The sequence below is a fragment of the Nyctereutes procyonoides genome, unplaced genomic scaffold, assembly GCF_905146905.1.
Source record: "Nyctereutes procyonoides isolate TBG_1078 unplaced genomic scaffold, NYPRO_anot_genome, whole genome shotgun sequence".
Classification (NCBI taxonomy): domain Eukaryota; kingdom Metazoa; phylum Chordata; class Mammalia; order Carnivora; family Canidae; genus Nyctereutes; species Nyctereutes procyonoides.
Window position 1 is genome coordinate 28,458,623 of NW_026575126.1, and position 25,154 is coordinate 28,483,776.

Below are 25,154 nucleotides of genomic sequence, written 5' to 3' on the forward strand. Positions count from 1 at the left end.
TTCCGATCATTTTTCATGACATACATTTTCCTTTATATTAGAAAAAATTATTATGTTCAATCTTTATCCATTATTCAATATCTACTTTCCCTAAACTCTTTTTTCCTGATAGGTTTTTCACCTGCCTTCTTTCTCAGCTTCTGTCAATTGACATTTTTGTGTTTTTCTTTATAGATTCCATCTTAAAAACATCTTATGGATTACAGTTAAGCATCTGTTCTATATACTTCAAGTCTAAAACAATTCATTGAAAACTTGTGTTCAGTTTGTGAAGGTCAAAGGAGTCTATGCTTTAGAGATGTTCAATGAGTTGTTCAAGTGAAAAATAAAGTTGTAAATTAGAGAGAAGCCATTATTCTCCAGAGTAGCAGTCACCATATGAACCAATGGTTTGCAGGGAACCAAGCATACAGCTTGCAATTGATGACATTGATAATGGGTATAATTGAAGTATGTGTGTCACCAATTTAGGAGAGACGTTGTTTCATTTTGTTTGTTTGTTCGTTTTTAAAGATTTTATCTATGTATTTGAGATAGAGGAAGAGCACAGAGGGAGAGGGAGAGAGAAGTAGACTCCCTGCTGAGCAGAGAGCCTGATATGGACTCCATCCCAGGACCCCGAGATCATGGCCTGAGCAGAAGGCAGATGCCTAACCCTCTGAGCTACCCAGGCACCCTAGGAGAAACATTGTAATGCGAAGAGCACCAGACTGGGAGTTGTGCAGTTGGATTTGGAATTCCAGTCTGCTGCTTCCTAGTGTGACCTTGGGCAAATTCTTAACCTTTCTGGGCACAACTGTTTGAAATGGTGACTAGAAATAGCTCTAGAGTTGAAGGCAGAGTTGCCGCTCAGCCATATCTCTTCCTCCTATGTACAGGCTTTGTGACTTAGATCAAGTTGCTTAGACTTTCTGTGCCCGTGGAGAATGACATCAATCTTACTTCTTGGGTTTGGTTGTGAGAAAAAAAACTGAATGGAGGGGAAGGGGCAAGATGGCGGAAGAGGCAGGGTCCCAAAATCACTGTTCCCCACAAATTACTAGATACCTTTCAAACCATCCTGAAAATCTACGAATTCGGCCTGAGATTTAAGAGAGACCGCTGGAACGCTACAGTGAGAAGAGTTCGAGCTTCTATCAAGGTAGGAAGACGGGGTGGGTAAAAGAAATAAAGGAAACAAAAGGCTCGGGGGGGAGGGGCCCGAGAGGAGCCGGCTGGAGGCCGGGGTGCGTGTGTCCCAGGACAGGAGAGCCCGTCCCGTCGGAGGGTGAGGAGTGCACCACTTCCCGGGCGGGCGGTAAGGGTGCTGCAGGGAGGTGGAGCAGGACCAGGAGAGCAGGGGATGTCTCGGGCTCCGGGGGACATAACAGACACCTGCGAGCGCAGGAGAGTGCCCGAGCTCTAAGGGCGCAGCGCGCAGGAGGGACCGATCGGAGCAGCTCGGAGGGGGCTCGGGCGGCGGGCTCCGCGGGAGGGGGTGCGGGGCAGGTGAGGCGTAGTCCAACAGCGCAGGCCCCGGAGCACAGGGCGCCGGAGACACACAGCCAGGATCCGGCTGCCCCCGGGACAGGCAGAGGCCGGGAGGGCCAGGCAGTAAGGGACGCTCCGGCCGGAGCTGAGCAGATCAGCGGCCCCGCCCCGGAGCCTCAGGCCTTGCAGACGGAGAACGAGAGCCCGAGCCCGTTCGGAGTTCTGCGGAGGCTGAATCCAGTTCAGAGTTGATAGCAACTGCTGCTGTTCCTCCTGGGGCCCCACGGGGTAAAACAACCCCGTGAGCCCTGCAGAGGCAGGGCAGAGCAGCCTCCCCCAAGTGCTAACACCTGAAATCAGCACAGCAGGCCCCTCCCCCTGAAAAAGAAAAACAGTGGAGGAAGTGATACTCCCCCGTGTTCCAATACAACTTGTTTTGGCCACTCTGCATGAGCAAAATGATAAAGGAAACCTCACATCAAAAAGAAAGAATCAGAAACAAGCCTTTCCACAGAGTTACAAAATCTGGTTACACTTCAAATGCAGAATGCCATTTCAGAAGCACTATTCTAGTACTGGTGGCTCTAGAAAAAAATGCATTAAGGATCTGAGACTTCATGACTGCAGAATTTTAGATCCAATCAGGCAGAAATTAAAAATCATTGAATGAGAGCAATCCAAGACTAGAAGTCCTTACGACGAGGTGAACGAGAGATGAACGATGTGAGTGAATAGAAGGACAAGTTAATGGCAAAGAGGGAAACTGAGGAAAAAAGAGACACCTCAATTAAGGGACCATGAAGGACAGATTAGGCCAATAATGACAGTTGAGGAAAGAAAAACTAGTTTAATTGGGGTTCCGGAGGGCGCCGGAAAGGGACAGAGGGCTTAATATGTATGTATGAACAAATACTAGTGAAAACTTTCCCAATCTGGAGGGAAACAGCATTCTGATCCAGGAAATAGAGAGTCCCCCCTAACATCAATAAAACCGTTCAACACCTCGGACATCTAATAGTGAAAGCTTGCAAATTCCAAAGATAAAGAGAGACGGACGGATCCTTAAGCAGCAAGATACCAAGAAGTCCCTGACTTCATGGGGAGGAATTTTAGTGGTAACAGCAGACCTTCTCAGAGACCTGGCAGGACAGAAGGGAGCGGATATATTCAGGGTCTAATTGAGAAGAACATGACAACCAAGAATACTTTATCCAGCAAGGTTCATTCAAAAGGGTCAGGAGAGATCAGCGCTTCAAGACAGGCAGGACCTTGAAAGAATATGTGACCTCCAAAACCAGCTCTGCAAGAAATTTTAAAGGGGGACTCTTTTAAAACTCCCTTTAAGAAGAAGTTCAAGTAACTCTGAACGTGAATGAATAATGACCCCATCAAAAGGCGCCAGAGTTTCAGACTGGATTAAAAAACAGGACCATTATTTGCTGTCTACAAGAGACTCTTTTTAGACAGAAGGACACCTACACTGAAATAAAGGTTGGAGAACATTTACCATTAAATGGTTCTCAAAATATACCCTAAAAACTACAGAACACTTCTGAAGGAAAATTGAGGAAGACTAAAGAGATGGAAAAATATTCCATGCTCATGTTGAATGGAGAACAGAATTAATATTGTGAAAAGTCAATGTTACCCAGGGCAGATTTTCAGTATAATGCAATCCTATCAAAAATACCATGGATTTTTAGAGACTTAGAAAAATTATCTTAAGATTGGGTGTGTGGAATAGAAAAGATCCAAACAAGCCAGGGAATTTTAAAAAAAGAAAACCATATATGGGGGATCACAAAATGCAATGATTTCAGGTGTGTACTACAAAGCTGTGATTTTTCAAGACAGTGTTGGTACTGGCACAAAAAAGCAGAATATAGATCAATGGAACAGAAAGAGAACCAGAAGTGGACCTGAACTTTATGCTCATAATATACGATAAGGAGAAAGACGATCCACTGGAAGAAAGACACTTCTTCAATAAATGGTGCTGGGAAATTGGACATCCACATGAGCAGAATGAAATGGACCACTTTGCACATACACAAGATAAACTCAAATAGATGAAAGATCTAAATTGAGAAATATTCCATCAAAAATCCAGAGGAGAAATCAGGCAACACCCTTTTTGAAATTGGGCCACCAGTAACCGACCCAGTGGAGAGGAAAAAAACAGTGTATGTATCATTCATTTGGGATTATGAATAATAGCGAAAGGGAATAAAGGGAAAGGGAGAAGAAATGTGTGAGAAATATCAGAATAGGGAGAAGAAACTTAAAAGACTTCTAACTTGGGAAATGAACTAGGGGTGCTGGAGGGGAGGAAGGGTGGGGGGTGGGGGTGAATGGGTGATGAGGCATGAGGGGTAACTTGACGGGTATGGCACTGGGTGTTATTTGTATGTTGGTAAATTGAAACAACAATAAAAATTAATTTATACAAAAAAATGCATGAGATAATAAAGGGATAAGAATCAGTAAATGTTTAGAGTTATTTAAAGCATATCACTTTGTGGCAAACAGAGAATAATAATAATAAAAGAACATATTTAGAGTCAAAGAGAACTGAACCGCTGTGTAATTTCTGGTATGTTACTTACCTTCTCTGAATTTTCCTTTGGTTATCATGAGAATTTTGTAAAAATATGTGTATAGACCACTTTCTTTGGTCTCATTGGTATGCAGGAATGAATGAGGTCAAATTACAGTGTATTTCACTAGCTCTTGCCCCCACCTGCTTGCTCCTTACAGCCTCTGTTCTTTATGGTGGCAGGGGTGCCATCTGCTCCTCTATCTTCCCTGGTTCACTTGCATCTAAGCAAGGATATCAAACTTCCTCTGACCAGTGGCTTGTGAGCAGAAATGACATGTTTCTTGTGACCACCTAACTTCTCCTGACTAATACTCTCATCTTTTTGCCTACAAACTTTCTGGAAGTAATAGTGAATTTCTAAGAGTGCTAATGAACATATCCAATCAGTTATCATGGGACATCCAACAGATCCCTCTGCTACTTCTAAAGCATCTACTACATGTCACCAGAGGGCTATTGTCACTTGCTGTGCACTTCTCCCTCGATGTGCTAAAACTATTCGTTGGATTATGCTAAGTAGGGGCATGCCTCTTTTCCCAATTCACATTACCCTGTACAGAGGACTACCAACATTTTGCTGAGCTTTAGTGGAAATGCTCTTACTGTGCATACTCTACTGTACTCTCACCTGGCTCTCTCCCCTGACCCAGAAAGGGTCCATGGGCAAGACAGAAATCTAAGTGACACAGGAGTCTCTTGAGGTGTGAGTAAACTCAGAATCTCTCCCCTCTCCTCTTTTTGATAACCAAGCCTGGTGTTGGGTTCGGCACATAACATCTGGCTCTGTCTTCCCTTAGGATAAGTTGTTTTCCAGGAGGATCTTCAGCACCTTCATGAAAATAGATTTGCCTGAATCTATTCAGAACAGCTGCACTACATAAGTGGATGCTCTTAGTTTCAAGCTGAGCTATCCACTCACGCACATAGAGTGTTATGTGTGTAAAATAGCCATCGGAACACCAGGAATCGACGTACAAGAAATGGCCATGTGGCAGTGGTGCGGACAGTCACAGGTAATATAGCTTGGGTGGTAAATTTCTTTTTCTTATTTCCAAGATTTAGAAGCTCATTTTCCTCCTCCTTACCTTCCTTACTTCTTTCTCGTTCTTTTGTTTCATTATTGTCAGGGAGTTTGATTCACTTTATTTTTCTGCAGAAAAATGTAGCTCTTCCTGGCTGCTAGGTTGGATTTATTTTTATATCTGATAAGAATCAGGTCAAAGAAGATGGTCTCAGAATGTCTCATATCCGGACCAACTCACCCACTAAGATTTTAAACTTTGTTCTTTTAAAATGTTGATAAACACAAGATCAGGGCGTTTTCTTTCAGTTTTCATCAGATCTGAATCTTTAGATTTTTTTGAATTCCATGAATCAGGGGAACTTCCCAAGAAAAATGGGAGCTTTTGAGGCTACAGGGATTTTAAAAAGATTTTGATCTTTCTTTCAACATACCCTTTAAGGAATTTGATGTGTGGAAGCTTCACTTAGTTGACTTATTACTATTAAGGTGAATTGTTTCATTTCATTTAGACAATCCAAAAGGGAATTTTTTCTGCCACTTTTAAGAGATAAAAATCTAAAAGCAATTTGTCCCAGTATAATAAGGAATTGGGTGTTACTTTTTCCTGTTTTAAGAGAATAAACAACTCCATTCACAAACTGCCATTCAATTAAACTGTTAATATCAATGGAATTTGAAACTGAGTAATAATAATAGTGATATAATGTTACTTTTCCTGACACTTTTTGAACTACTTTCTTGATTGGAAGTTTCATTGCAAAATGAAAGCCTAAAGAATAAACTTTTTTAAAAAGAAGAAAATTTATTTAACCAGAATGCCTTATGTGTAAAAAAAAGAAGCTGAAGCCCAGAGAGTTTACATTATTTACACAAAGTTAGTTGATGAAAACCCTAATTGCCTAGTTTCTATTCACTAGTACAAAAAATAGTTGTTTAAAATAGGCATAGATTTATGTTGTAAACATTTATATTCAGGCAACATGTAGCAGGAAATTTGCAAACATTGCACATATGGTGTGAATATATACCAAGCCTAGGCCACCTTTTTTTTTTTTTGTCACATTGTTGTTAGAGTGGCAATAATTCCTTCCTCTTGATAAAGATGAGTTACGAAAGGGAAAGAGGTAAGAGTTGTAAGATAAGAACAATGTCAAAGCTTGCATTTAGGACAGAAGTGCTAGGAAGCTGTTCAAACATGAAGATGCTGTCCTATTTTTAGAGACTCCCAAGGACACATGATGTTGACTTTATGGCTTCAGTGCTTCACACCACCCAATGAAGAACATTCACAATTCTTTCTGACTTTATGGCTGCAAGTTGCACTTTTTACAGCAGCAGAAGCATCAGCCTCCTTACCAAATGTGGATATTCAATTGAAACCTGAAATCATCCTAGACCAAGGTAAGAAACAAGCTTTAATGAGAAAAGGGGAATGTTACAATTACCATAGCAAGAGTGATGCCATTTATTTGAGGACAGTGTTCTGTAGGGATAGAGAATCATAAATTTTCCCCCTTGTTTTCTCCTCCCCTAACTGCATTGGCATTTCCTGAGCAGCCAATAAACACTCTTATTTATGGAATGCTGTGTCAGACATCTTTTGTGCACTATTTCAGATCCTCCAGCCTCACCTCTCATTCCAGCCACCCCTATGGCCACCTGTCCAAGGTCTGCTTCAGCCAATTCAGCGCAGGAGCAAACTTTCTCCCTGTGTGCCTCTCACTACCTGCCTTGTTTCTCTGCCAACTTCAGGTAGGAACACCTATGGAAACCTGCTCAATTCTTATATCAGTCAGGGTTCAATCAGAGGAGAACCATCAGGAAGTTTTATAGACATTTCCATTTGTTATAAGGATTTGACCTTATACAAGGAATTGACCATATGGATGCTGTAAGGCTGTTATTCTCCTATCAGGGGTAATATTTTACTGTGTCTTTCTTCCTCATTAATCTGTAAGTTCAACAAAGGCAAGATCTTCACCATGTTTTTGATATATTCATTAATGCATCTTCACCACTGAGAAAGCTGCCTGATAAATAAATACTTGTTAACTAAATGCTTTAAAATGTGTGAATTGATAAACTGGTCTGAAGATCACAACTTGAGGCAGAAATAAGCCCTACTTTAAAAAGGGTATATGGTCAACCCCTGAACAATGCAGGGGTTAGGGACGTTGATCTGGTCGAGTCAAAAATCCATGCAAAACTTTTGATTGCCCCAAAACTTAACTACTAATAGCCAACTGTTGACCAGAGCCTTCCTGATAACATAAACAGCTGATTAACATATTTTCTGTTATATGTATTATATAATGTATTCTTACAAGAAAGTAAGCTAGAGAAAATAGTTATGAAGAAAATCATAAGGAAAATACATTTATAGTACTGTATTGTAAAAAAAATTCATGTATAAGTTCAAACCCATGTTATTCAAGGGTCAACTATATACAGAGGTTCTCCAAGGGAAAACTGGAACTGTTCCCCCTTACCATTTTTAGAAGCAATCTGGAAAAAGAGAACAGAGAGCAATTTTCTGGATTCTCAGAAGACATGTAACTCTTCCTCAGAAATTGAAAACCAATGGAAATAAATAATATGAAAGTTTTAATGCTGCATATGCAAGAAAATCAGCACAATTTTTCCACATGGACAAATGCCAGATAGTACAACAGAGAAAAACATTGCAAACATAAAGTTTCACTGGCCATTAAAGAGGGAACAAAAGTTGGTATAGATTCAGTGAACAATGTATTATTCTAGCGTACTGTTCTATGAGAAAGGCAAACCCAATGCTAAACTTAGGAAGGAAGTTGGAAACCATAATGTTGTTGGTAAGCTACTTGAATTGTTTTGCTTTCTCTTTGGAACAAAAGCTTAGTCATGGAGTCATGGTCTGTTTGGCATTATTCTGGTACCTTGTGGTACATTCAGCAGGTATGTAGAACCAGAGACATATGCTTGACCAGAGGATACATCCTCAGATGTGGTCAGATCTGATTATTCCAGTCTCCCATGTACATGCTGGCTCACCCTCTCTTGATGATGGTGCCTATATGTTACCTAATTTATAATGTATTTGAAGCAAATTTTCATTGATTTATGGTGGCTCAGGAATAGTTTTCTGTATCAAATATAAATTTGGTGTTTGGGGATAGGCATGGTGACTGCTGAGAATTTCCTAGATGGTGAAGGAGAAGGAAGAGAAAGGAGGAGGATGAGGAGGAAGATGAGGAGGGAGTTGAGGAGAAAGAGGAGAAATTTTATATTTATTGTGCTCTTTTTAGGTGTCAGGAGCTATGCTAAAAATGTGACTTTTATTGTTCGGTGATGTTCTCTACAAGGCATCTATGTGATGATATCCAGTTTACAGATGAGGAGGCAAAGCTTAGACAGCTGCAGAAACTTACTTAAGGTGAGACAGTAATAATTATGGAACAGAGACTCAAACACAAGTAGTCTGTTTTCAAAACCTGTTCTCTTAAACATTCATCTTGTCAATATTGAAAGTTCAAAAATTAAGCAAAAATATAGATTGATATAACAAACACCGAAAACAAACATGCATTAATTCATTGTTTTTGAAAAATCTTAGACCACTCTTTTTTTTAAAAGACTTTATTTATTTATTTGGGAGATAGAGAATGAGTAGGAGATGGAGAGCAGAGAGAGAGAGAGAGAGAGAGAGAATGAGAGAGAGAGAGAGTGAGAAGTAGACTCTCCACTGAGCAGGAACCCCGATGTGGGGTTCCATCCCAGGACTTGGAGATCATCACCTTAGCCAAAGGCAGGTACTTGACCGACTGAGCCACCAAGGTGCCCCCCTTAGACCACTTTTGGTTCAAACATGTTTGTGTGCATCCCCTTTTCTTTCTTCTCCCCTTCTGGGTCTCCAATTGCATGTATGTTAGACCATCTCTATTACACCACAATTCCTAATATTTTGTTCATTTTCTAAAATCCCTTTTGTCTGTCTTCCTTGGTTTAAATCATTTCTATTAACTTATTCTTTCACATCCAGTTGCATCCTAACTGCAAGTGAATATCTCCTCAGAAAGTTTCCTAACACCACACTCATCAGCAGGCACTACCAAGTCTCTTAGTTGGAACTTGAAATTAAATCCATTTGCCATTGGGGGCATCTGGGTGGCTCAGTGGTTGAGCATCTGCCTTTGGCTCAGGTAGTGATCCGGGGGTCCTAGGATTGAGTCCCGCATCAGGCTCCCCACAAGAAGCCTGCTTCTCCCTCTGGTATGTCTTTGTGTCTCTCTGAGTGCCTCTCATGAATAAATAAATAAAATCTTTAAATAAAATCCATTTGCTATCTCAGACACTTGTCTTATAATTGTGACTACAACTCAGAATATTTCTTAGGCACTGGCGTCAATAGGTACTAAAAACTTCTCAAATTATGTGATATCAGAGATAGCTGATTTTTATTTGCATATGCCCAATCTCACTGAAAAAATGTAAAATATTAATATAGTAGTAATAAAAGCTCCCATTTATCAAAATTATGGATCAGGCACTATATAAGTTTCTTTACATATTTTAAAATTTATATAATCTTTATAATAATCTTGTTTTAGTATCATTACAGCCACTTTTTTACAGATGAGAAATTTTTTAATAGATTTCAACTAACTTTCTTAAGGCCACCCAGACCTCAGATATTAACTGCAGTCTATTTTAACCATCATGATGTTCTAGCTTCTAAAAATTTAGGAGACATGGTGATGATTTTCCAGATCATTTCTTCAGGGCTTACACACTCATCCTCCAGCTGCTAAAGCAATCAGCTACTAGTCACTCATTATTGCCTCTTTCTCTGGGTACTGTCTTGCCCAGGGTTCTTCCCCTCGGGGAGTGGCCAAGGACCAATGACTACCTCCTTGCCTTAATCCACGCCATCTCTGAAGGGCTACCCAGCTCCACAGCTCCTCATAAGATTGACTGAGGCCTCAGCTCAACCACATTCCTAGTTAATTTTTCCTTCTGCCGAGTCTTGATTTTTTTCTCTGACTTGTAAGTATATCTCCTAAGAACACCCCTCCCACAACCCAAAAAAGCATCTGTTATGGACTGAATGTTTGTGTTTTTCCAAAATTCATATGTTGAAGGCTTAACCCCCAATGTGATGGTATCTGGAGATTGGGTCTTTGGGAGGTAATTAGATCTAGATACAGTCATGAAGGAGGAACCCTCATGCTGGGATTAGTGCCCTTATAAGGTGAGACATCAGAAAGGGTTCTCTCTCTCTCTCTCTCTCTCTCTCTCTCTCTCTCTCTTTCCTTCTCTTTCCCCATGAAAGGACATAGTGGGAAGGCAGCCATCCGCAAGCCAGGAAGAAAGCTCTCACCAGAACCCGATTGTGCTGTCACCCTAATCTCAAATCTCCAGCCTCCAGAACTGTGAGAAAATAAATTTCTGTTGTTTAAGCCACCGAGTCTATGGTATTTCGGTATGGCAGCCCGAGATGACTAATATAGGTCTGTTTTCAGACAGCACTATCTAGGATATACCCACTTGATATCATAAATCTTGCTCTTCTAAGTAGAATAAACTATTAAAAATAGTATAAAAAGTAATTATACCTTATATGTCATAAAATATCAATTTAAAGTAATAAAGAAGTCTTTCTTAGCCATTTTATAATAACATGGGTTAACTTCCTTGTCCCATACCCTGTCCTCTTGCTCTTTTTTTTAAAAAAATTACCCTTTTATTAAAAAAAACTTATGATGTAATATTTTGCGTGTACAAAATAAACTACATAACATGTATTTAAATTGTAAAGCAAAATAATAATATAAATAACTATTGGGATGCCTGGGTGGCTCAGTGGTTGAACATCTGCCTTTGGCTCAGAATGTGATCCTGTGGTCCTGGGATCGAGTTCCACATCGGGATCCCTGCATGGAGCCTGCTTCTCCCTCTGCCTGTGTCTCTGCCTCTCTCTCTTTGTCTCTCGTGAATAAATAAATAAAATCTTTTTAAAAGTAATAAAGTAAAATAAACAGCTGTTAATCTGTTATCCACCCTCAGGATTTTGATATTACCAATATCATTGAAGATAACTTTTTTTTTTCCTTCCTGATCCTACTGCCTTGTCTCTTTCTTGTCTAGATAGAGTTAGCTACTATCTTGAGGCTTGGGTTTACTTGTAGTCTTTCTATAGTTTCACACACACACACACACACACACACACAAAATTTTTTGTTTTTGAAGTTCATAAAAGTGACGTATCACACTGTACTAATTGCTATCACCATGGCCTCACTAGAATGTAGGCTCTATGAGAACAAGGACATTCATCTGTTTTGTTCACTGATATATCACAAGTGGACACAACAGGGCCTGGCACATGGTAGGAATTCAACAAGTATTTGTTAGCTGAACAAAGGAAAATCTGACTCTTCTGAATCATTTCTATTCTTCCCTTTCTATCTGAAGTTTGACAGTTAAGTTTAGTTGTTTAACTGATTGGGTGCTGATTGTCAGATGCTCTTTTTAGTAGCTTACTATCCTCCCTAATATAGATGTTTCAGTGGCCTGTGTGTGAAATAAGTTGTTGTAAATAAACCTACTTCAATTAGTGTGATTTTTCTTCCTGCTTATCTCTGCTGTTTCATTATAATTAGCCCAAGCCAGAAATAATTCTTCACTACAATGAATTTTGCCATAGTCACTGAAGTTTCCAGGATAAGACAACAATGTGGATTTCCTCCCTTCTGCTGCTAAATCTCAGATTCTCTTATGAAAGAAGACTTATTTAACCCAACAGCTCAGTGGTTCAGAGATGTGACCAAATTTTAGAATTATTAGGGTCTTGTAATACATATATACTATTTTCTGATGTGCCATCATTGCATACTTTATGCATCTTTTATGTAATTTATACTGCATAATTTCCTAGAGTCACATTTTTGCTTACACAGAGAGATCTTCAGAGATTTTTTGGTTAATATGTATTTTCTTTATTTGTTTATTATACATTTATCTTTTCTTCTTTTTACTGGCATGAAGCTTTGCTGGAAGTCCTGTGTGATAAAACCTTCCACATATGGAATGTTACCAACATTTGCTAAGGCATTTAACTTTAAAGACATTTGGATACCATGCAAAGTTGTTTCATGAGAGAATTGTGCAGTGTTAGGAGAAAAGCTGTTTTGTGATTAGAGCAGGGATTATTTTTGTTTTTGTTTCTGCTTTTTACTGAAATAAGGAGAAGAATCTCTGGTGTTTTATAGTGTTGTCATGGACTTCTATTCATTGGCAAGGTATTCTGGTACACTGGGCTTCACAAAGCTGGAAATTCCCTGAGGAATCTCCAGGAAACCTGAATGCTGTCTATAGGAGAAAAAAAAAATTGAAACCAGGGAGCATAATATGAGGGAAAAGAACCTAGCAAAGTAGAACTTTAGAACATTTTCTAAAGGTTCACATGAGTTTGAAAGATATAACAATATTAGCTCTTGGACATAAATATACATATTATTTGTTCTCACTGTTGCTTTTTCTTAGTCTATAATCAATGAGCAAGTGTCTCTTGAATACTCATATTTGCTTAGCACTGCTTGAGATGCGGTTGGGTATTCTAAAGAATAGTCAATATAAGCCCTGCCCATCAAGAGCCTACAACTGAGTGGGAGGAATTAAACCAATACACTTAAGCCACAAGGCAAAGCAAGATGCTACTTAATTACTATGAGTGGTAAATTATGAGGTACAGATTATTAGTACTGTCGATTTAGGTGGGAAGAGACACGTGGGAGCAGGGGGCAGGCTCTCAGTGCTCCAGTAATAGTCTAGTTCACATCCCAGTGGTGGTCACCTGGGTGTTCTCTTTACAATCATTTATTAAACTGTACATATAAGTTTTATTTACTTTTGCTCATAATTCACAATAAAAATGATAAAGGAGAGAAGGAGAAGGAGATGAATAGAGCCTGGGGTCACTGGGACAAAAATCTGTGGAAGAATAGGACTTCGGGTGTGCTTTAGAACTGGCCCACAGGAGAGAGCAGATCATACAAATGCAAGTGTAGCATGGTCGTGGGGGGGGGGTGGTGCATGTAGGTTGCAGAGAGGGAGGGAACCTACCAGACAGGACCTGGAGTCTGGGGCGAGGGTGGTTGGGAGATGCAGTGACTAAAATAAAGCTATGCAGTGGGAGAGTCGGGGGTTAGAAGGCTACAGGAGAGAACTTGGAGATGGAGGCAGAGGAGGTTAGCCTCTGTGCAGTAGACCTTTAAACGTTGTGGAGTTTAAATGAGGTGACTGATGAAGAAAGAATTTAAGAAACATTTAGTATGGCTGTGGCCTGGTTTTTGGATTAAAAAGGGGTAGAAGCTGGGGTAAGGAAGGGAAGCTGAAGTTGAATCACTCCCAAGATGAGGGCCACCTGTCAGTCTCACTGGAGAGGTGGAAGGAGATGTGGGAAACACTGCAGGGGAGGAACGTGCCCCCTGGGCAGCTGACAGGATGGGGGGACACGCAGGATAACTTAACGTCCTATCTTACAAGGCCAGGGAAATGACAGTGCCAGTGGTAGTTGGTGGAAGTAGCTGGTTAAAAGAGAAGGAAATTTTAGGCTTTCTAACATAGAATTTGCAGTGAGAATGACAGCTAGGCAGTAGCAATCTGGAGACAGATCAAAAGCATGTAGAGAGATTTTTGTAAGCATTTTCTAGTTTAAGATAACACAACAACCAGAGAGGAATCCACAGCTTGTGTTATATAACCTATCACAAAGCACCTGAGCAATGCTTCTCTCACATCGTGAGACAAGGCTAAAATTCAAAGTAATTTCCCCTCCTTGAATACGATAGTTGTGCACCAATATTTCTGTCCTTTTCCGTTTCTGATATTTCTTTAAATAGTTCAAAAGTAAGACCTGTATATTCTATCGGAGGAAAAAAGCAGATTTTCCAGCTGATGGTGATTTCTATCGAAGATGAGCTCTCTTTATCACCTTTTGAATCTTTTTGATAATGTGTCTTTTGAACAAATTTGGAGAATTAAACTATAGAATTGCAAATCTACAAAACTCCAAAGGGCAGATAGAATCAGAGGCAGATTTTGATTCAATAAAAAAAAAGCACTTTCTAAAAATGTGAACTACCCATAAATGGAAAAAGCTAATTATATTCCCTCTTCTGGAAATATTTTAGCAAAAGCCTGACTCTCTGTAGAGATTCTATATATAGGATTTTTACTTTGAGTCGATGATTGGGCTAAAAGGCCTCTACAACACTTTTTATACTTATTCCCTTCCTCTCGCATATTGAGGGTAGGTGAGAAAAGGTTTAAATAATACCAGTGAATTTGTTCATTTATTCATCTAACCATTTTCTGCACTCTTCCCATGAGCCAGGCACTGGGCTAGGCCCTAGGGATGCAACAGTGAAACAGACACTGATCAGGGCTTCAGTGTATACTCTAATAAGGGATATGGCAAATAGAACGCCACCATAGAAGTAGTACTTGGAACTCTGGGAGTACAACGTTCCCTCTTGATGGGTTAAAGAAGACTTTAGGAGTAAACAACATATAATCAGAAACATCAGATGTTACACTTTAATCAGATTGTGGAAGACAGAAAAGGCTTAAGTTACTTCCCTGAGGATACTTTCCCAGTATGCACTATCTGAACACAAAAATTTTGTAGGTAAGTCTATTGTCAGAAAACAAAGCCTCGTAGAAGATCTTTTAATACAACAATGTAAACTGCAGTCTCAGACATGTGTTTTGGGTTTGCAGAAAACCTAAATCCAATGGAGACTGAAATATTTAAAAATTTAGATAAAATCCTTATGCAGTGAGATCATATTGTGGAGTATTAATTGTTTTCCCTCATATTACCTTTACTCTGCATCTCCTCTATCCAGGCTGCTTGCTAGACTGGAGTGTTCCACTGCCCCCAAAAAGAAGAGCGAGGAAGAAGGCAAGGGGAAGGAGTTGCAGCACAACCAGAAAATAAAGACATCAAATTCTTGGCAGGCTATCTAGCAGGGGCGGTTGTAAAAATGGAGGAAGACAGTTGCAGCCTAAGATGGTCCTACTGAGGGGATTTTTGCAATAGAAACTAAGTTGTTACAGGAAAATAAAATTATTTTCTTAAATTCTCAGATTTGTGATCTGAAAACTTCACACTCAGTACTCAATATGTAGGAGGAATTTGATGGTTAATGCCCCCAAATAATAATTTAAATGAAAATTACTGCTACCAATAAATTACAGGTTTATTTTGAGGGAAGAAGTGATGTTTTACGAAGTTCTGTATTTCATTTGGGCCTTGCACACTCCTTTAAAGAGGATGGAGGAGTCAAAACTATTCCAAAACTCGAAGTTGCTTTTGCAAAATGAAAATTTGAAATGCTTGTGAAAAAGATGGGTCAAAGTCAATTAAGAATTTTATCTTCCTCCTTTAGAGAAATAAATGAATGCAGAAAAATACAAAATGAGGGAAATCAGTTCATGGAGGGAAGGAATTTAGATTAATTTAGATTTTGATCACCACTATGTGCCAGGCTTCGTAACAGGAACACAACATGTAATCACCCTAACCCTCTCAACAACCCTGTAAAATAGATTAAATTATCCTCTTGTTGCAGATGAACAAAAAAAAGACTGAGATTCAGTGGCAGAGCCAAGATTTAAATTCATGCTTATCTGATTACAGAGGCAAGGTTTTCTTGTAAATGAAGATGAAAGATCCAAAGAATAATACACATCCTGAGATCAAAGTTGCCACATTATCAATGCCGAAAAGTTATTCACAATACGCTAATACTAAGAGAAGCTATCAGAAAGAACCATGAAGCAAAGGACATAAGAGATAGGGGAGAAAAGAGAGAAAGCAAGCTGGTATTTATTGATGTCTACTATGGGTCAGGAACTGAACTAGAGTCATAATATTCATCTAACCCTCACAGCAGGCAGGATCTCATTGACCAGCCATTCTGTGCAGATCATTCTGGAGTAATAGTTTTAGGAAATATGTATATGCAAAGTATTAAGAAGGAAGTGCTTGGCTTTAGCATATCTATTCTGAATGATAAGAGCTAAGACTAATTGAATGCATATTATGTGTTAGGTACTATTTTGAATACTTCTATGTATGAATTCATTTAATGTTCATAAAAATCCCATGAGGGGGATATAATTATTATAGGCCTCTATATAATGCCTCTCAATGCACAGTTAATGACCAAGAACCTGGGGCTCAGAAGTTTGCATCATTTGCTCAAATCACATAGCTAGGAAGTAATGGAGCCAGGCTATCACCTCAAGCAACTGGTTTCAGAGTCCAAGGTGCATTACTGATGCCCACAATCCCTCTTGGTCATTAATCCAAGAACAGTGTGTCTACTGTATCCATTTGTCTGCATTATGCTCTCTGAGGCACAGAGAAAAGCACAAGATGTATTCTCTGCCCCAGCTTATACATTAAACTATCTGGCTTAGTCTACATTTGAAATGTGTGTGTGTGTGTGTGTGTGTGTGTGTGTGTGTGTGTGTAATTATTCTGATCCCCTCCCCAAATTCCATTTTTGTGGCTATCTAAGGCCATCTGAATGGTGTTCATGAAATAAGACCAGTGTAGGTCCCAGCACAAGACTTGTGTACATATTTTCTAATCTATTTAACATGAGTTTTGAAGATTCACTGGGAACTGAGGATAATCCAGGTGACTAAAAACAGTAGTATAGCTTCCTAAAAAAAGAAAGAAAACATCTTTGGTAACTGCTTTTCTTCTATGGATGATATAGTATTTGGGATATGTCATTTAAAACAACAAATATAAGCAGCTAACTGAGAAAGGAAATGAACAACATAAAAAAGTACATCTTTTATTTCATGTTCTTAAAGATTGATTTATTGATTTGAAAGAGATATAGGGGGGCAATGGAAGAGGGAGAACAAACTCCCCACAGAGCAGGGAGCCCAGCTCCATACGGGACTTGATCCCAGGACCCCAGGATCATGACCTGAGCTGAAGGCAGATGGCTAACTGACTGAGCCACCCAGGTGACCCAGAGCGTAAATCTTTTAAAGCCCTGCTCTAATGATGGTCTCATGGCTTCAATATTTTCCACAAGGGAGAAAGAGAAATTCTTTTCTGTTAGTGAGTAGAGAAGACATAAACTAATGGCTTGAGCAGAAAAAAAATGAAGCTACTGGACAGTTTCTAAAGAAGTTAAGAGAAATATAGCTAATCTTAGCTCCAATAAGGAATAGTTTGGTAAACAGTGTTGAGGGCCCAGCAAACTAAAAAAAATAATAAAATTACAGAGGAGACAATTGTATGATTGGGAAATTTTTTTCCTTTACAATTTAGCTGTCTGGATAGAATAGCAGCAAAAGTATTTTTTAGGGTTTCCAGCGTCGGGGCTTTCTCAGGTAGGGTGGATCCCTGGCAAAGAGGCAGAAGAGTTGCATAAGCTATTAGGATAATACTATTTACACAATTAACAATAAAATCCAGGCTGAGTATGAAAGGTCAAGAGGTAATAGAATACAATAGGGGTAGTCTTAAAGACCTGGAAGTTTCTGTGAAATCAAACACAAATTCTTTTCCCTTTCATCCTTTCCGCAGTTGAAACATAGAGGTCACATGAATTCCCTCTTACACAAAAAAACCCACCAATGCTTCTTGATACCAACCAAATGCCTACCACAAATTACTATAATTTGTAAAGAATGCTAAGTGAGCTTATCAAAATGAGAATTTATTTACATCAAATTCAATGAAAACTTTGGTATATCAATAGAGTGTCCAGTGAAATTGAAGAAGTCATCTGGCTAAGGTCCCCAAACAAAAATACCTGAGAAAAGCAAAACTCTGTACGAAAAGAAGGAGAGAATTTCTTTAACTATCAAGATAAATGTCTCAGTGAACTACTTCTTTTTCCAGATCTAGCAGAAAAAGGCTAATCCTTAAAGTCAGATATTTTGGCAACAGTGACTGTGGGCCAGTTTCTTTAATTCTCCAAGCAGGAGTAATCTTCTAAGAGTGTACAATTCAGTTTGTAGAGCACTTTACCCAATGCCTGTCCTATGTTAGGTTCAATAAATATTTTACTAAATTCCTACATTAAGCTAGCAAAAGAAACTTGATTATAGACTAGTGATTTTTAAAAACACAGGTCATGTTACATGATTAACAATTTCTTTTTAAACTTTAAAATTATAAATTGCAAAATAAAAGAATGGAGTAGATGTTGATTACCAAACTTAGTAATAAAATAATGCCTCTCAGGACACCTGGCTGGCTCAGCGGTTGAGCTTCTGCCTTTGGCTCAAGTCGTGATCCCAGGGTCTGGTCCTTCATCACACTCTCTGCAAGGAGGCTTCTTCTCCCTCTGCCTATGTCTCTGCCTCTCTCTGTGTGTCTCTTGTGAATGAATGAATGAATGAATGAATGTAAAAAATCTTAAAAAAAATAATGCCTCTCAAAAGGTTTTCTTGTAAAGTTTGCATGAATTTGAATAAAAAAGCTCACAATAAAAGAAAATAAAGCTGTATCCAGTGGCAGGCTTATGATATAAAATATGATGTTTTGGGCAGCCCGGGTGGCTCAGCGGTTTAGCGCTGCCTTTGGCCCAGGACCTGATCCTGGAGACCCCGGATCTAGTCCCACGTCGGGCTCCCTGCAAGGAACCTGCTTCTCCCTCTGCCTGTGTCTCTGCCTCTCTCTTTCTCTCTCTCTCTCTGTGTCTCTCATGAATAAATAAATAAAATCTTTTAAAAAAAGAAATATGATGTTTTAAGGACAAAATTTAGATATGAAAAACCTAATTTGCTTTAATTTTTAACTGCTTCATTTTGCCAGGTCATAAAGAAACATTTAGCCAGAGCCAGGGAAACCACGGGTTTAAATTCAAACCATTCATTTTTCCCCCCAAATATTCCTTGGGATTATTTCAAATTTCCAAGAAAGAGTTTATAGGATATACGTACCTTAATAAATTCTTCTGATGAATAACAGTCTAGAATTTTTCTAAGGTTATATCAGCCTTGCCTCCTTGAGATAATCTAACTCGAACATGATGTATCATGATCATTTTTTACATTGTACATTGCCAGTTTTCGTTTGCTGATTTTGCATAGAATTCTTAAATCTACATTCATAAGTTAAATTGACCTGTAATTTTCCTTTCTCATACAATCCTTGTCTGGTTGTTATCAAGGTTATATTGAACTCACAATACAGTAGGGAATGGAATGTTCCTTCTTTTTTTATTTTCTCAAAGAGTTTGCAAAAGATAGAATAATCTTTGCCTTGAAAATTTGGTATGATATTCCAGTAAAATAATCTGAGATTGATGTTTTCTTGAGGGAGATACACAATTACTTTGTTAGTGTTTGTGTTTTTAATAGTTATTGAACTATTTCTTAAGGTTCACATATTTTTCTAAATTTTCAAACTTATTAGTATAAATCAACTGAAGTATCATTTTCTTATCTTTTAAAAATTTTCTTGGGTATGAAGTTGTCTTCTTTTTCCATTGTTAACATTATTTATTTGTGCCAACTTTAGTTTCCTTTATCAACCTTTCTAGAGGTTTGTCTATTTTAAGTCTTTTCAACAATCCAACTTTTGACTTCGCAGATCCTATTCATTATATCTTGTGTTTTCTAAACCACTAATTCTTTTCCTGACTTTATTCTTTATTCTTTCTTAAAATGTTTTTCTTCTGTTCCTCTTCTAACTTTTTAGGCTTTATTTGTTATTTCTTAATGTGAACATTTAAAAGCTATATTTTTTCTCTAAAAAATACTTTTATTGTTCTTTTATGTTTTGATGTGGAATATTTTTATTATTTATAGTTATAAATACTTATAATACACATCTTAATTTCTCCTTTCCAAGTATATATATAAGAATTTTTTTTTGCTGGTCATTTATTGTTGACTTTTAATTTAGTTAAGTTATATCTAGTAAACATATTTTGAAAACAGTTTGAAATTTGTCAACCTTTGCTTCAAGGCCTAGATGGTAGTTAGTTTTTGTAAATGATCGTTGATAGATATCTAAGCAGGTATATCCAGCAAATCAATAGTTACAAAAGTTACCTTACCTTCTAGTGAAGGAAGACAAGAGCTAGACAAAGAGGTAAAATATAGGGTATATTAGATAAGAGAGTCCTTTGCAGAAACGTGAAGCAAAATAAGGGAACAGCAGGATGAGGATGGCCTCACTGGTAAGGAATCATGTGAGCAGAGCCCCGAGCACCTGGAGGATGTCAGCCATGCTCATATCTAAGGGAAGAAGAGCCTTCCTGGGAGGAGGAGATAGCAGTCTGCTTGGTGGGTTCAAAGAACAGCGCAGGTCCCAGATCCCGTGTGGCTGAAGCAGGGTTACTGAGGCAGAGAGTGGTAGAGTATGAGGTCAGGGAATGAGGGCAGGACCAGATCATTTAGGGACTTCTAGGACACCTGAAGGATTGTATGTTTTTTCTTTTTTGTTCCATTCTACCCCTCAGGTAGAGCTCTCTGAACTCTGTCACACTTGATATTCTTGTCTTTTTCCATCCCTTAGGAACAGTGGACATTTCTTATCCTCTTTTGTATCCTGAGCATCTAACACAGTGCTAGACAGAAGGGGCCTAATGTTTGTGGAATGCTAAATGATTGCTCAAAGACTTTGCTAGGGAAGAAGAGCGAAATACATAGGGGCTTAACCTACTGCATGTAAAAGAGAGATGCTAACTCACCCAGTGTCCAGTGGAGTGTGTCTGTCCTAGTCAACATATTTTATAATGACTGAGAAGCAGAAAATATGTGGTGAAAATATACAGTTACTCATTACAAGGCTCAGAGAAAAAAAGTAAATGGCTCTAAAATGCTGAGATTTACTGGTATTTCATGAGTATATTTTAAAGATTTATTTATTTATATTAGAGAGAGAGAGAAATCCCAAGTGAGTAGGGGAAAGGGCAGAGGGAGAACATCTTCAGGCATACTCCCCACTGAGTGCAAAGTCCTACATGGGGCTTGATCTCACGACCCTGAGATCATGATCTGAGCCAAAAATCAAGAGTCAGATGCTTACCTGACTGAGCCACCCAGGTGCCTCAGTCTTTCATACGTATTTAAACAAAGGTATCAAGAAAGTTAGAAGTTATTTTTTTAAAATAGCTTTTTAATAATAGGGCAGCATTAGGGTGATTCATGGCAAGTGGTAGTTAAATATTACTGAAACAGATCCGGAACAAACCCCAATTTCCACATGATATATGGTTATATGCAATGCTATATGGATATTTATCAGATCTAGCAATTGTCCAGTGCTTGTTCCCTTCTATCTAGTATCCTTGCAAAAAAAGGAGGAGGGAGGAGGAGGAGGAGGAGAAGGAGAAAAGGAGGAGAAGAAGAGGAGAGGAGGAGGAGGAGGAGGAGAAGAAGGAGAAGGAGGAGGAGAGGAAGAAGAAAGAGAAGGAGAAGAAGGAGAAGAGGAGGAAGGGAAAGAAAATCAACAGGCCCTAAAATTTTTTTAATTGTTGGAGAGAGGGGAGTCCAGAGTATGGCTGACAGCTATTTTAAATGAAGGACACTCAATGGAGCGTTTTGCTGCGGTGGTTCTGACGAGAAGGATCTGTCATATTTGCATTTAATCCGTAATTCGGTCCTGTTGTGAGCCACACTGCTGCCAGAATGGTAGTGAGCTGAATGTACAGTCAGAGTCAAATTACAAAGAAAAATCTGCATTCTCTCCAGATAATGTCTTGCGATCTCCAATAACCTCTTTCTCAACCCTCGCATCGCCATTGCAACCAGAGCGAGGGGGTGGGGTGGGGGAGAAGTAGAAGGTTTCCTTGTTAGAAGTCATTTCGTCCCTTTTCAGAACTCCAGATTGTCCCACTGGGGGTTGGAGGCTGAGGGCAAATCACAAGCTGTACAATGTCCCCCTTGCAGTACCTTGGTCCCTCTCCACATCCTCCCTAACCCACCTGGATACACAGGTAAAACTGGGTTTGGGCACCTGGGTGGCTCAGTCGGTTAAGCGTCTGCCTTTGGCTCAGGTCGTCGTCATGGGATCAAATCCTGCATCAGGCTTCTAGCTCAGCGAGGAGCCTGCTCCTCTCACTGCTCCCTGTTCGGGCTCTCTCTTGCTATCTCTGCCTCTCTCTCAAATAAATAAAAGAAAATCTTTTTTTTTAAATGGGTTTAAGTAAGCCTCAAGGAGAATCTTGAAAGAGCAAAATTACAATGGAGCAAATTATACCAATCAATTATATGCATTTTAATGAACCTCAGGTGATTTTTTTTCCCCCAGCATTACCTCCATTTACTCCCACGACTCCTCTGGGAATTACTGGCATCTTTGGCCTTCTGCAAAGAGTAGGGAAATTACAAAGCCCTACGCAGGGCAGTGTTTTTCATTAACCAGAATCTGAGTAGGATAGGAAACGCTAGTTAAGAATATGAGCTTTGGAGTCAACTGACCCAGCGTTGAATGTTGTCCCTTTACTGTGTGAAGAAATTTCTTAATCTGAGTTCCTAGCTTCGTTATCAGTTAATTAAGGATAATAATGCCTATTTTGTAGGGTTGTTTGAGAGTATTAAGATACATATAAAGAATGTTCTGTAGAAGGTGATGCATGCTATATTGTAAATGGTCAAGAAATGGGAGATGTTAATATTATTGTTACTATGACATTTTATTCACTCAATTAGAGGTTATTAATTTTTAATCCAGAAGTTGTACTGATTGTACTCTAAAAAATTTGTGACCGCAAATCTCAAATGGTTTAAAACACTATCAGACCATTCCAACTCATTTCCAACTCATAATTAATGCTAAATTCACTACCCCCTTCCAAGTTAGCTATTTCATAACATCCTCTCTTCTCAAATCTCTAGTCTCTCTCTCTCTCTCTCTCTCTCTCTCACACACACACACACACACACACACACACACACACACACCCAGCTGGTACTCATACTCAGACCTTAGATCATAGAGACAACAGGGCAATTGATGAGGACTGCTCTCCTTCCCACTATGAAATCCACTCACTTGCCTACATCCCTGTTCATGGACTTTGCCTTCCTTCCTTTTTCAGTAGAAGAAATGTCCCTGCTCCTCAGGCTCCCCATCCCCTGAGCTTGGCGCACATCCTCTCTAGTCTTCCCAAGGACCTCACTCTTGTCTGGTATGTTGGCTATGTCTCCTCTCACAGGATTCCAATCCTGCTGTGACCCGTGGCTCTGGAAGGCCCTCCATCCTTCTCTAGTTACATTATCCCCCTGAATGATTTCCCCCAGCCCCAGACCTTTAAATATCACCTGTTCTTTAATGACTCATCACAGTACATATTACCAATATCCACGTTATTGCTCAGGTCCCATACCCAGGAGCCCACATCCAATCTGTCCACAAGCCCTGTCCAGCTCACTGGCAATCTCCAAATGCATCTTAAGGCTAGCTACCTTTTCGCAACCTCCATTGCTACCATATGATCAAACCACCATCATTTCTCTCTTGATCAGGGTTTCTAAACCTTGGCACTGGTGACACTTTGATCAGATAATTCTTTGTCATGAGGGGCTGTTCTTTGTCATGAGGGGCTGTGCACGGTAAGTCTTTTAATAGCATCTCTGACCTCTAGACACTACATGCCCCACTCCATAGTTATAACAACCAAAAATCTCTTCCAACTGTGACAAGTGTCCCCTGGGGAAGCCAGGGGTGCAAAAACACTCTCGATTGAGAACCACTGGTGTAGATCATTGCCAGCAATCTCTTCATTGGTCTCCTCGCTTCAACATTGCTCTTCTAAAATCTGCACCCCATATTGATCTTATTAAGGACATAAATCATAACATCTCCAGCCCCAGCTTAAACATTTCAGTGGCATCCTTTGCTCTTAGAGCACAGTTCAAGATTCTGACATTCTTTCCTTCTACTTCATCATCTGTCACTGCCTTACACTCACTCTGGCATTCTTGCTGTCTCAGACTTGCCAGGCTTCTTCCCATTTTAGGGTCTGTGCTTCCAATATTTCCCACTGTTTGAAATTCTTCTCTCCCCACAGATCATGCAAAGTTACATTTCATCATTCAAGCAGTACCTCAAATGTCTCCTCCAGCTTTCCCTGAACCCCCAGCCAAAGAAGTCCCCTAAAGCTGCTCTCCATCAATTACTCTCTTCTTTTTCGGTACTAAAACTCTATTTTTATTTTTTTGTGTGGTTTTTACTTACTTATTATTGCCTGCTAAAATGCCAACTCCATGAGAGGAGAGGATTTATGTGGTCTCGTTCACCACTGTATCCTTTTCAACAAATTATTGTAAAGTCCAGAATAAGCTTTTGGAAATTATTAACTCACAATTGTTGGCTGACTAATTGGCTGAGTATGTGATCTTCCTACCGGTTTTGGAGATGCAGCTAGAAACGTGAATAATGAGACGTGGCTTCTGCCCTCAAGGAGCTTGGTCCAGTCGAGGCTTCAGAGAAGGGAAAACGTAATAACAATACAAAATGGTAAGCACTATAATGGAGAAGCCTGGGGCTGTAACAGTATTGAGGGCAGAGGCCCCTAACTCAGACCTGGGGCAGCCAGAGACTTCCTAGTGAGCGTGGCATGAATGAGTGAGTCAAGAGGGGTAAACTGGAGTTAGTTGAGTGAGTAGGTGTTAGGGGCTGAATTGTGTCCCCTCCCCAATTCATGTGGTAAAGCCCTACCCTCCAGTACCTCAGAATGTGACTCATTTTGAAGATAGGGCCTTTGAAGAGGTGATTAAGTTAAAATGAGGCCTTTAGGGTGGCCTGAATCCACTCTGACTAGTGTTATAAGGAAGAAGTTTAGACACACGGAGAGACCATGTGAGGGATGCACAGAGGAGGCAGACATCTGCAAGCTGAGGAGAGAAGCCTCAGAAGAAGCAACCCTGTTGACACCTTGAATCTCAGACTTCTAGCTTCTGGAACTGTGAGAAAATAAGTTTCTGTTGTTGAAGCCACCCAGTGTATGGTAGTTTGTTAAGGCAGCCTGAGCAGACTAGCACAGTGGGGTAGGAGAGGGAAGTGTGCTGAAGAAATGAAAGGCAGCT

At 39.6% G+C, this 25,154-nt stretch overlaps 1 long non-coding RNA gene across 1 annotated transcript in view; it reads left to right on the forward strand.

Annotated features, from left to right (window-relative positions):
* Positions 1–6,354: 6,354 nt before the first annotated feature.
* The window catches only part of LOC129519725 (uncharacterized), a 29,089-nt gene continuing 10,289 nt past the window's right edge, over positions 6,355–25,154 (forward strand). Inside the window, exons 1-2 of the long non-coding RNA XR_008666435.1 lie at positions 6,355–6,494; positions 6,710–6,845. This is a non-coding gene — a long non-coding RNA (uncharacterized LOC129519725). The remainder of the gene's footprint in view (positions 6,495–6,709; positions 6,846–25,154) is intronic.